A 13,050-nucleotide genomic window follows, 5' to 3' on the forward strand; every position below is an offset into this window, starting at 1 on the left:
CAGCTGAGAGGACAAAACAAAACAAAACAAAATTGAATGAGCTCCTATCTTAATCAAGAGTGCTTGAAGCTTGTGGCTAAATGCCATGAGAGAAAAGCAGCCATTGACTTTCTGTGTTTAAGCAGAAGTATTTCTGAGAACACACGAAGAGGAACATTATTCAGCAGAATGAGAGATGAAAAAGACCTCGATCAGGGGGAAAAAAGAAGCACAGGAAACAGACCCACTGTAGCCACAGCCAGCAGCTTATGTGTCATGAACATTTATATTCATTTGTTACATAATCCTCCCTTCCCTCATTTATGTGACAAGTGATTAGTCTGAGAGGAGTCATTTAAGCATGGCAGATGGCATTGTGAATGCACTGCTACCTGATTGTCAGAAACAAATAGTGGTTATGTTGCTTTTATTATGTCCAAATAAATTGACCCATATGGATAGACTCTGGTAGAATCCTTAAATAAATTGGTAGTTAACTAGTAAGTAAAGTAAATATGTAAATTAGTGAAAAAGTAAGCAAATAAGTAAGTCAATAGCTAAGTAAATAACACACTAGTACATCGTACATAGATAAGCAAATAGCTTAGTAGCTAAGTAAGAAGCTAGTAAATAGCTAAACAAATAGCTAAGTAAGTAACTAGTAAATAGAAAAATAAATAGTTTGTATGTAACTAAGTAAATAGCTGACTAAATAAATAAAAGATATGTCAGCCGCTTTGTAAATAAGTAAAAAGTGAATGTGCAAAGAGCTAAGTAAATAGTGAAGTAAATATTTAGATAAATGAATAAATAAAGATCAGTTGAGTGAATTTATAAAAATTGTTTTAAATGATAATTTAATGTACTACTGCGGGGGGCGGTCTAAGTCCTGGACCCCTGGATAATTTTGCTAACCTCTGCGAGTTTAGCAACTTTCTTCTCAGCAATGTTTTCATCCAGTGATCATGCCTTTACTCTTTTCACAACTTTCCTTCTTAATTGCCTCCTTTCAACCTGTCACAGCATCCAAGTCACGTGACACCCTCGATTTCGTTTGCGCAACGCTCCTCCTTTTGTTTCTCATTTCAGCGTGGTCATTTCCGCGTGCACGCTTCGCTTGAGCTTCAAAGGTGGTGGGGGGCAGGCTCTGACGTCACGTCAGCTCGCAGACCTGCCGGACGCGCACATCCTTGCGCATCAAGACGCACGCGGCTCTCAATCAGAGGGAGCCCCGCGCGCTACTAACGATGAGGCTCACCGACCCGCACGCGCTTCGTTTGGAATGAGAGGGAGTAGAACGGCTGGCGATGAACGCAGGAAGTGAGCGCGCGCCGCGACGTTGCCGCACTTTCCCAAATTGAGAGAGGGAGAGAGAGAGACGGAGAGAGAGAGAGAGTTGAAGCGCGGCAGAGAGGGGCTGCAGAACACACAGGGTCTGGGTGAATGCATAACCATGGCAACAGCAGCAGCAGCAGCATCAGAAGCACGAGAAGCGGGGATATAAACATTGCATTCATCCGTCCTCCCGCAAACAGACCGATTTTTACTCCGTTTAAGGATCGGAGCTGGAGCCGAACCCTCTGCGGACATCACACCACATCGCTGCTAAGGTGAGGCTGCCTCTTTCTCTGTGACACCCTCGTCCTCTTCTCGCTGCTCTTCCTCCTGCCCTTGCAGGATGCTTCTTGCCTGGACGTTTAGGGAACATGTTTCATTGTCAAAACGAAGGGAGATGCTATGGGATATATATGCGTAAGTTTGAAAGTACAAGCTGTGTTATTGAGGTGATAAAGTGCAGCAAGGGACTGTAATTTGATTCATCGTTTAGCTTGTAAAGAAGTGAAAGTATCGGTCAGAGTTCAGCACGGTGTGTGTGCTGTCCACTTTGACTTTCTCCCTCTGATGCTGTCACATAAAACAGAACCTTGGTGTCTACTGCAAACAAAGACAAAGGTCAGGAGCTGTGTCTTTGTTCCAGTCTGTCAACACAGCCGAAGACGGGCTGATTCCTGTTAAAGGACAGGCCAGACCTTTCTGGGAACTCAGTCAAAGTCAGGTTAGATATCACTTGTCTCCTACAGAATATGTATTGGTCAATTTGTCTATTCTTTGTCTGTTTTGCTCTACTTAAAAAAATAAAATAAAGATAATATCTCCTCTCTGTAAACATGGTTCTAATTACATCACAAAAGGCAACTAATCAGAATTCATATAAGTATGATGTTTTGTATTTTTCTTGTTTCTCATTCATTTCAGGTATTTACAATCAAATTGCTCCTTTTCCAAATTACTTGTAGCCTGGCAAAGCTGGTCAGCTGGATGAAGGAAGGCATTCTGAGTTTGATACTCAAGACCTTGACAATTCCATGCTGTTTTGCCCTCTAAGTCTTAAGATTACTTTGAACTCAGGCTCAACGGTGGAATAGATGGTAGCACTGTTGCCTTGAAGTAAGAAGGTCCTGGGTTCAAAACCTCACCTGGGGGTTTTCCACATTGAGTTTGCATGTTCTCTGTGTGTCCATGGGTTCTTTCCCATTTTCCCACAGTCCAAAACAAAATCATGACTATTAGGTTAACTGGTTTATCCATTTGTTGTGTGTTTCTGTTGGTCCATCATTGCTCTGCTGGGTGGGTGATAGTGGTTTTCCATTAGTAAAAGGTTTTCCACCAGTAATGGTTAAATGTCACCAGCCTATTTTTTTTTTTAGTGCTTACTTTGCTGGGGTTTCAAATGTGCTGAGTCAGGCTGGAAACACAACGTCAGAAGACTGGTGCTCTTTGAATTAGCAACGTGTCCAGGGTGTACCCTGCCTCTCGCCCAATTACATAGGTGATAGGCGCACTAGGACACACGTGAGCCTTTTGGGTTAAATGGGCACAAGCCAGGGCAAAGCGTTAAAACAATAACTGTATCTATCACGATAAGTGATCAGTTATCAATTAAAAATGTGTCAGGTTGAATTTTGATAATTTCACTGAATCCCGATCCTGAACTGCATGTCATTCTAGGGGATGTAGACAGAGGAAAAATATCAACATCAAAGTCTCAATCTCTCACGGAACAGCTAAGAAAGGTTGGAGGATTCAGCTAACTCACTTATTCTTTAGCTAGCATGTGAAAATTTGTTCTCTAAAATATGCAGTTGCAGTTTCATGTTGCCCCAACATTTTCAGGTGTACTTCCCTCCTTGGAGATCCATGCGTACCCCAGGTGGACATCCGCCATACACGTCCATACAAAGGACAGTTTTTGTGACTGTGGACGTGTACTCTGTAATGCACTGACTTGAACAGATGGAAGGCACTTTGAGTTTTTTTCTTGCGACACTGAGCTGATAATGTTGAGAATCAACACAATCAGTCTCAAGACTGCGTAGTGTGACTGCCGCTCTCTATGCTCTCTATGCCGACAGTTGTTCAGTGGCTACCTTGATGTTAAAGAAACGGGGCTTATTGCCAAACTTTCTCATCAAACTTCCTAGTATACATTCAGATTGTGGGAAATGGACTAATTTGTCATGGGAAATTTAGCCAATCAGTACACTTGACTGTGAACTATCAACTGTCTAGGTGCACGCTGAGTCTTTGCAGTTCACAGGAGTAAAAGGAGAAAATGAGTACAACATCTCAAGAGGAAATTGTGGATAAAAGAGGGAAGGTTACATCACTTGGTTCGTAGAATCTTGGATGTTTAAGACAAACGACAAGCAAAAGACTAATCAATAATTATGGATATCAATAGTTTTGAAGTGCTTATATCGTGATACGTTTTTCTGCCATATCGCCCATCAAAGACAATGGATGGATCAATTTTTAGGTCCCAATAATAATTCCTGCAGAACTGCTGCATCAACCACTACTTCCACTGTAACCAGTCAGACTTAATGATTCCATTCCAACCAGTTAGTAAGGAAAAAAAATTGGATTGCCTGACATCCAGAAAGATAGAAGTTCAGAAGGTCCTTGCTAAAGCATTATGATTTCAGACTGCACAAAGCACCAGTGTAATAGGAAATCGTTTAGCCATTTGAGGTGATGCAAGCAGGTTACAGTATTTACTAGTGGGGCACCAATCTGGTGTTGAGCAGAGAAAAAAAGCTCCAAGTACTTCCAGCATCTCTGTTCAACTCCAAATCCAACTCAGATGGCCGAAGTCACTCTGCCGCCATACTGTTTACTAAAACAAGCTAATCTTGGGACGTCATCAGCTGAAATGCAAACAAGGCAGAATTTGCTGGGGATTTGGCAGTCCTTTAAAAGAGCATTGGAGCGGTGTAATGTTGTTGACTTTTTTTTGTTGTTGAGCATTATGCTGAATCACTATAAAGCAGGTAATGCAATAAAGAAAAAAAAAAGCTTCTTGGAAGAGTGCACACAGATGGAAGACACTTAGATTTTTTTTTCTTGCACAAATAAGTTCCCGGTGACTCAGAGTTGTGAAAACAAACGGCGATCACATGCAGCTCTCCAGGGAACACAACAGGCCTCTGAGCTAACAAATGTAGCTCTCTATTTTTACAAAGCCCCTCTTTTTTCTTTTTTTTTTTCTTTTTGTTGTTGCATGATAAACTCTTTTTATCACGTTTTAATTTCTAGTGGAAACCGTAAAGACCCGGGTCACATCCTCCTCCAACTCGACCTCTCAATTCAACTCCAGCCCAGCTCCGGTCGCGGGGATTTGGTTGTAATTTACCAACACACAGCATAACACACCGCAGAGGATTTCAGAAAGTGCTAGATTATGCCATCACATGATTGCAGAGGCCAGGCTCACGAGGTTTCTGTTGAGGCCTCTCTCTCTTTCTTTTTTTCTCTCTCTCTCCGCTTCCAGCAAATCCTCTGTCGGTCTCCTCCTCGTCGCGTTAAAATTAAACGGAGAAAATGTGGGGAAAAAAAAGCTCGTTTTGAGAGAGGAGCCGGTCGCCTCTGCCGATCCGTGCTATTTTTAGTGACGGCCCTCTGTCTGTTTAGGCGTGCTGGCAGAGGGTGTTGGACGTTAATGAATGGATTAATGCTGCCGCAGATTAATTTCTGGCCCCTCTGAGCTGTGTTCACGTTCGGCTGCTTCAAGTGATAATGGCTGCAAAATGTAGCTGTTCCCCAGTTCAACCGCTGAAAACACACGTCACATCTCCATCCTTCAGCGCGTCCAGACATTTCCAGCTGAGCCGATGCCACCGTTGGAGGTGGAGGGCAGCTTGAGGGCAGCCAGAATTGTTTCTATGTTTTATTTATTTATTTTTTTTACTTCCACTAAGGTGGTGGAATTAAGAGTTGCTGCGACCTCGAGACCCACAGGAATGCCAGGGTGTCTGCGGTCGTGTGTGTCTGTGTGTGTGGCATGCGTTAAAAAGTAATCAGACACCAGATGGCTGTTTTGTAATGATTACTGTTTAATGATTTGCTGCGAGGAGAAGAAAAACAGAAAGATTGAGCTTTTAAAAGTGCACAAAAAGCAGAATGGGAGCATTAGTCAGGATGCAGGTTGTGCTGATTTTGTGTTGTAGCTACAAAACAACTTGGATTTCTGTAGAAAGGGTTTCTCATGCTCAAGTTGAGAGAGATTTTATGGGACAGCATGCTGCTGAAGCAGGTCTCAGATTTATGATAGAAGTAGTATTACGTTATTAGTATTCATTAGAGATGAAACGATCCTCTAAAAGGTTCCTATCTCAACCTGAAATCTAAATGTAGATACCTGCCAGTACTGACGCTTTCAGATGTTAGCACAAATTTTGTTCTTGTGATGCAAAAATGTTATTTAAAAATACTCACACAAGGGCACCATCTCTACCATCGATACTGGTACATTCAATAAGAACTGGCGCTCTTGTTGGAACTTTAATACATAAATTTTGATTCATTAATTACATAGATAATAACGTGTTAAAATTTTATTTGGGTTTTTATCTTTTCACATACAAGGGTTCCGATCGGAACTTTTGTGTTACCGTGTTTCTGGTACTCCCGTAAATCTGACACACAAGTAGCATCCGCTAACAACCATGATGGACGACAGAGCCGCTTCTCTTGGCCCACTGGGGTTCATTTTTGATTCATAAACAAACTGATAGGACATAGGACAGTGTTCACTGTTGTGTGAACACTGTGCTAAAGGAGTTAGCCTATCTTCAAAGCTATTCAACCCGTTTCAGCGTAAAGGCATTTAGTAAGGCTTTGATCAGTCAATTAAATACAATCCAGACTCATTAGAAAATGTAAAACTCTAAGTCTAGTGACATTATGTTCACAGTAATTATGACGCCACCGTATTTCATCAGTTGGGGTGGTGGGTTCAGGTTCAGTGCAGTTAGCCACATCTAATCAAAAAGTTTCATTTTGGTTTCACTAAACCATAACACTTTCTGCTAATGACATTTCTTTGTTTTCTTTCCCCCCCATAATTTGTGCAGTGCAAAACTGACAGTGATCCTGTTAACAGATTCCATCTCCAGAGCTCCCTAAGAATTACTATAGGTCTTTATGTTTGGATTTCTGGATTTTATTTGGTGGTTTTAGAGTCAAAGGTACACATACCTCACATAGTGGGGAGTGAAAACTTTTAAAAGACACAATTCGTGCAAACTTTAGAGTTTTTGAGGGAAAAACCTAAAGTTCCCCTCAAACTTTAGATTGACTTTCTTTGGATTCCCCAGAAGAAAGTCATAATAGATATATAGAGCACATGCATAACTGAACTAAAACAAGCTATTGTTTAAAAAGTACATTTAAGAATAAATTGAAGGTGTGATAACAGTTACAAATAATAACTTGTACTTCAAAAATCTTTAGCAATATCAGGGACATTAAACAGATTCCATCAGATTTGGTAGCTTTTCTGGATCATATCAATCTGCAGAAAAGACTCATGACACCTCACCATCCTACTTATGGTTGATTGTCTATTCATGTGGACTTTAAATGTACAGTAGTTTAAAGTTGATCCACTGAGCTACACTGTAAAAAATATCATTGTTGTTTGGTTTTTTACTTTTTTTTTTCTCCTTCCCAAACTGCCTTACGAAAGAGGTGTAAAAGTTTGGGTTATCTTTTGTGGATGTTCTGTTTAGTACATCAAAAATTAATAAAGTACTCAAAAAAGGAAACAAAAAAAGAAATGCTGCATTTTCTTTAAAAAAAAACTTTAAAAGTTTAACTATATTTCAGAAAGAAGGTGCTGCTAGCACATGGTTGCAGTATTGATACATTTTCTATAGACCTATTCTATAGATTTGTTGAATTTATCGCAAATATGAAACATGTAAAAACAATGGTCTTGTGCCAAGGTTCAGTTTGATGAGTTTTACCGCTGTCATCTTCATCCATCATGAAAGGAAGCACAGTGTGTCCTCCTGGAATGACGGACGTATTCTGTGGAGGCTGCTTGAGCTGCACATGATTTGATTTGATTAACTTATGGAGATATTTCCAATATATTTCCTCCCTTCAATTATTATATCCGCCTTTGTCCTCCTGTCCTTTCTTCAGTTGGGGGGGATGACACTATCTTGCTGTTGGTCCCCAGGGCTGTAAGCCTCAATATTCAACAAAGTACACAGTGTACATTCTCCTTCTTTACTGCCAAGCTAACATACTGCGACAGAAGTGAGGCCCTCCTTATAATGAATTGGTGTCTGCAGCTAGCTGATAACCCCGGCTGCTAGTTTATAGTGTAGCTCAGTGGATCGGGAAAGCAATTAGGGAGGCCTACATCAAATCAACAGTGAGGAAACATACCCTCGTTAAACGATCTGGTGACGGTTGGGGACATTACAGCTGTCACACGCAGCCCACTGACTCAGCAGAAGTAGGGAACACAGCTCTGGCCTCCGGCCAAACCTAGCAGTGACCGGCTTCAACATAAAACACTTTGTTGTTTCCGAGACCTGGACTGTTTTTGCTTTGATGATGCAGTGCTCTCTGATGCCGACTCTGGGTCGGGGGCGAAGGTTTGACTTTCAGACGTAACTTCCAAGATGTCTGTGTGGTGTTTATGAAGATTCTTAACCTGTTTGTCACGACATCACAATGATACATATGGTAATCTTTTGGCAAAAGGTAGAGAAAAATCCCACAGTCGACGTCATAGGATGCACCTGTTGTGATTTAGCTGTTCTGTAGATTGGAGAAAGGGAAAGGATTGCAGTTTGCTGTTTGTGCCTCTAGCTGTCTACCGTTGACTCTGGCCTATGCAGTTCAGTGTTCGTGGATTCATCTGTTCTGTTGTATTCTGCGTTTGTCTGTGTAACTCCAAACGATTACCTATTCACAAAGACATGCTCGTAGAGTGTATCCTTTCAAAGGAAGTGCAGGTTGGGAAGCTGAAATACCTCGTCACAATGCTACCTGACATGCTATTGGTGTTGACAAATCAGCCAATCATTGAGCACCATATTCTCCTTGGCACTGACTGAATGTATACTCCAATATGGAAGACCTTAGAGATTAACTTCTGCGGTTGTGCGGTTTCCACTGTGTGTGTTGATGGATAATAAGATATGTTTGGTGTTTAAACTATTAAAGTAGGTAGTTATAAGGCTTTGGGAGTTTCAAGTAATTATGTATATTAGCTGTTTGCAGATGGTTGTGGTCGATGACCGCTGTGAAGCCTGGTGTTTTACTTATATTACCTGTTTAATCTGGAGATGCAGAAATCAGTATTTTGTGATCAGTTTGCAGTCTCTCTATTTTTTTTTGTAAAGCTGCTGCCTTGTTGGTCATGGTCAATTTCTATATATGAATTATGTTAGGAGAAAATATAAAAACAGCAAACTAGTGTTTATGGTGAATATATGACATTACATCATTCTGTGTTGTAACTATTACTGTAAAAATAGTTTTTTCCATTTCAAAACCAAAGAATAAAAGATAGAGTATTTTTTAATTCCAGCATAGTTAGCATGAGTAGCATTACTAAAGCAACAATCTGCATGTGTATTTCATTGAGAACAATAGATTCTTACATGGACTGAGATTTCCAAATGCCTGTTGGTCTTTTCAAATCCAGCGTGCTCCTTAACCAAAGTTGACATTTCAAAATGGTAAACGAAAGCAACTCGACTGTAATCTTTTCAGTCTTGTTGTTTTCTACTGAAAATTTATTTCTCTTCTTCTCTCGCAGCCTGATTGAACCACAGATATCTTGACATGTGTGATACAGTTTCCTTGCAAATGGCTGACAACAGGTTTGTTGTCCTTTAATTCATTTTTAAACACTGAAAAAGCTAATCTTGCATCTTCCATTGTGACTTATCAGAGCTTACCTAAGGTGTGCTCATACTCTGAAGTGAGAATTGAAAATTACTAGCAGAAGTTAGTAAAGTTCGTATCAACCACAGATTAATTAAACTGGTCATTTAGAGAGATTGTGTTCTGCTTAATTGTGCAAAAGAGCCTCTGTGCAATAGACACATTTTCAGATTTTGCTTACAATCACCTAACATGCAATAGAAACATCAAAGCTTATGCACTGTGCATTGACTAATACACTTATTATGAGGCATTGGGTTGAGTTGGTATTGGGTTAACACAGAGAGAACCAGCTTAGATCAGGTTATCTTGTAGGACAAAATTAAATTTGCATCTGAGAATGAAAATAGAAATAATTCTCCATGAATCATAACGATGACCCTGAATAGGAGCATAATGATACACAAAACTCTGAAAACAAGACACAGTTCATGGGAACAAGACGGGTCGATATCATTTAAGAAAACTTCAAATTTAAGCTGCAGAAGGACTTTTCTCTGGATTTTCATGCTAATATCTTCCTCCAGAAATTGGAGTTTGCTTCTGCTGTGTGAATTGTACAGCGATGCAGTGTGCCTCCTCCCCCACCTGTTGCTGCACAAGTGTCTCTTTTAGGCAGATATGCTTGATGTTAAACTTCTTTTACTCTGCAAAGAACAGAACTGCAGACAAGTTCAAAAACATAATTCTTGTACAAATTTTGTGAAACTGTGACATTATCATCCTGCGCCAAACCCTAAAGACAATAGATCTGTCGTCTCTCAATCAATCAATCAATCAAATTTTATTTGTATAGCACATTTCAGCAGCAAGGCATTTCAAAGTGCTTTACATAATTTTAAACAGTGAGAAAGAAAAAGAAAGTAATAAAAAGATAAAAAGAAAAGATAAAATCACAGCCTAACAGGACAAGGCCTCCAGCCTTGCAGCACCAGGCTCCGTCCGCCTGTTTCGCGAAAATTTTGCGCTAGGACTTTCGCTGTCCTACGCGGATTTTGTGCATTAATTGGTTACCTGTTAGTCTAGAATTTACAGGGTTTTATATACGCGCAATGACTCCCAGTCACTCGCAAATACATAGAAGGCATCAATTGCCATAAGCAACTGTAAACAGGTGGGTTTTAAGTTGAGATTTAAAGGCACCCAGTGTTTCAGCTGTTTTACAGTTTTCTGGAAGTTTGTTCCAAATCCGTGGTGCATAGAAACTGAATGCTGCTTCTCCTCGTTTGGTTCTGGTTCTGGGGATGCAGAGCAGACCAGAACCAGAAGATCTGAGGGGTCTAGATGGTTGGTACAGCAATAACAGATCTTTAATGTATTGTGGTGCTAAACCGTTCAGTATTTTAAACAACAGTATTTTAAAGTCTATTCTTTGAGCTACAGGGAGCCAGTGTAGGGACTTTAGAACTGGTGTTATGTGCTCTATCTTCCTGGTTCTAGTGAGAACGCGAGCAGCAGCGTTCTGGATCAGCTGCAGCTGTTTGATTGATTTATTAGTCAGACCTGTGAAGATGCTGTTGCAGTAATCAATACGGCTAAAGATAAACGCATGGATGAGTTTCTCTAGATCCTGCTGAGACATTAGTCCTCTAATCCTGGAGATGTTCTTCAGGTGATAGAAGGCCGACTTTGTGACTGTCTTTATGTGGCTCTGAAGGTTCAGGTCAGAGTCCATCACTACTCCCAGGTTTCGGGCCTGATCACTGGTTTTCAGTTGTAATAACTGAAGCTGAGCATTGACTCTAGTTCGCTCTTCTTTCGGTCCAAAGATAATAACTTCAGTTTTGTTTCTGTTCAGCTGGAGAAAGTTTTGGCCCATCCACACATTTATCTGATCTAAGCATCTGTTCAGTGATTGGATGGGTTCAGAGTCACCTGGTGACATCGTGATGTAGAGCTGTGTATCATCCGCATAGTTATGGTAGCTAATCCTATTTCCTGCTATAACCTGAGCCAGCGGGAGCATATAAATATTGAAAAGAAGGGGTCCTAGGATTGAGCCTTGGGGTACCCCACATGTGACCTTTGACCTCTCTGATGAGAAGTTTCCAATTGAAACAAAGAAATTCCTGTTCTTTATGTAAGATTCAAACCAGTTGAGCACTGGACCAGAGAGTCCGACCCAACTCTCCAGTCGATTCAGTAAAATCTACTACTACTGCTACTTACCTCATAAGATTTTTGCTGTGGGAATGAAATCACTGAATTATTTTAATGTAGGCTTTAACATTTTGACTAGCTGTTAGTGATGGTGTAAAGTGTTTTGTGAAGCACCTCATTGATGCTGAAAAAGCCAGGTGTTGATGCTGTTGTACAGTAAAACCCTTTCATTATGCCAAATCTTCTCTGGTGAAGTAAAACAAATCATCTCATCTGAAGATCAGCTCTCTGAGCACAAGCTATACTTTAGTGAGGTATTCCACTGCTGGGACTATATTTATCTTTATTGGCATGTTATTGTGTGCCGCTTCCTTTCAACTTATGACTCCCCCTGACTGTTTTTGCAGCCCGATGCAGGAACGCTAACCCCATCCTACCGTATTTGTGTGGATTGCATTTCACAGCGTTCAATGAGAGGTTATTTGATAGTCTTTGTTGTAAACACTGTCAGCGTCGGCTGGTTGGAGCGCAGCTTTCAGTGTGTACTTTCTCTAGATGCTGTTGTGTGTGTGAGGTATAAGAGTTGTAGACAAGGTGTACTGCTAAACAAAATCACGGTTAGTTTTCCACAGGGAGTAATGATCCCAAGTACACTGACTTCTCAGTCGCGTCATTCTGTTAAGCACATTGAGTGTCGTTATTTCTCTCAGTCGGATTATGTAAATCTACAAATTCAAGGGCTATTAAAGGATTAATATGAATCAGCTGAGTTTCAGAATGTGCCGTGCTACATGTCAGTATGTTCTTACCTCTAAAAATCATTGAATTCAGCTACTCCAGTCACTTTCTATATCCATTCCAAAGTTAGCTACAGATTTGATTAATAATAGCAAATGGAAAAAAACTCCCGCTGGCGTTAGCTTTGGAGAGGCTAGTGTCGATGATTCCTTGACCGACTGAATTACCTTCTTCCTCTGCTGGCCATTAGTGCAAGTTGGCTAGCATTTGATAGGTTGGTGACTACCAGGCTAATTTTTGTTTAGGTGAAGCAACTGGAGGGCCTTCTTCCTCTGCTGGCCAGTAGAGTTGTAAAGGCTGGCATTAGCTTCATATAGGGTAGCTTTAGCATTGCATAGGCATGGTTTATCATTTGATAGGCTAGGTTTAGTGTTGGAAAAGTTAACATTAGTATTGGCATTCCTACGCTGGTCAACCGCATACGATATATGTATGCTACATGCATTAGATTCATTGATGTGTTCTTTTGATTGAGTTTACTGTAACCCAAGGTGACACCAAGAGTAAACATACTGTATTTTACACAGCTAAATATGGCTTCCAATTGAAGCTTCTCATTCAGCAGGCTAATGCTAGCCTGCTGAATGGGTACTAATGACCTGAAGAGGAAGAAGGCAATCCAGTAGGTGACCAGCCTCTCCATAGCTAACGCAGCTGAGTAGCCTGCTTCTCATTTGCTAGCGCCACCCGCTCAGTGGCCAATGTCTAGTCAAATCAGGAGCTAGCTCCAGAATGGAGATAGCCTCCTGCAACAAGGGAGTAGCCACAATAGTCTAAATTTTTTTTCTCAGAAACCATGCCATGCTAGGGAATTTAAAAGAATGGGTCGCTCTCAGGGGCACAGCATGGCAACATGACACGATGCCACTGGTCCAGACATAAAGCTTTCTTGTTACTATAAACAATCAACATGTTTTATAATAA

The 13,050-nt window shown here is 40.7% G+C and overlaps 1 protein-coding gene across 1 annotated transcript in view; it reads left to right on the forward strand.

Annotated features, from left to right (window-relative positions):
* The first annotated feature begins 1,096 nt into the window (after positions 1-1,096).
* fam135b (family with sequence similarity 135 member B) overlaps positions 1,097-13,050 on the forward strand; it is a 55,547-nt gene continuing 43,593 nt past the window's right edge. The window contains exon 1 of the mRNA XM_088010086.1: positions 1,097-1,589. The gene's annotated coding sequence lies outside the window, so the exon portion shown is untranslated. The remainder of the gene's footprint in view (positions 1,590-13,050) is intronic.

This window comes from Poecilia mexicana, unplaced genomic scaffold (assembly GCF_051168715.1).
Source record: "Poecilia mexicana isolate PSO_F unplaced genomic scaffold, ASM5116871v1 scaffold_11, whole genome shotgun sequence".
Classification (NCBI taxonomy): Eukaryota; Metazoa; Chordata; class Actinopteri; order Cyprinodontiformes; family Poeciliidae; genus Poecilia; species Poecilia mexicana.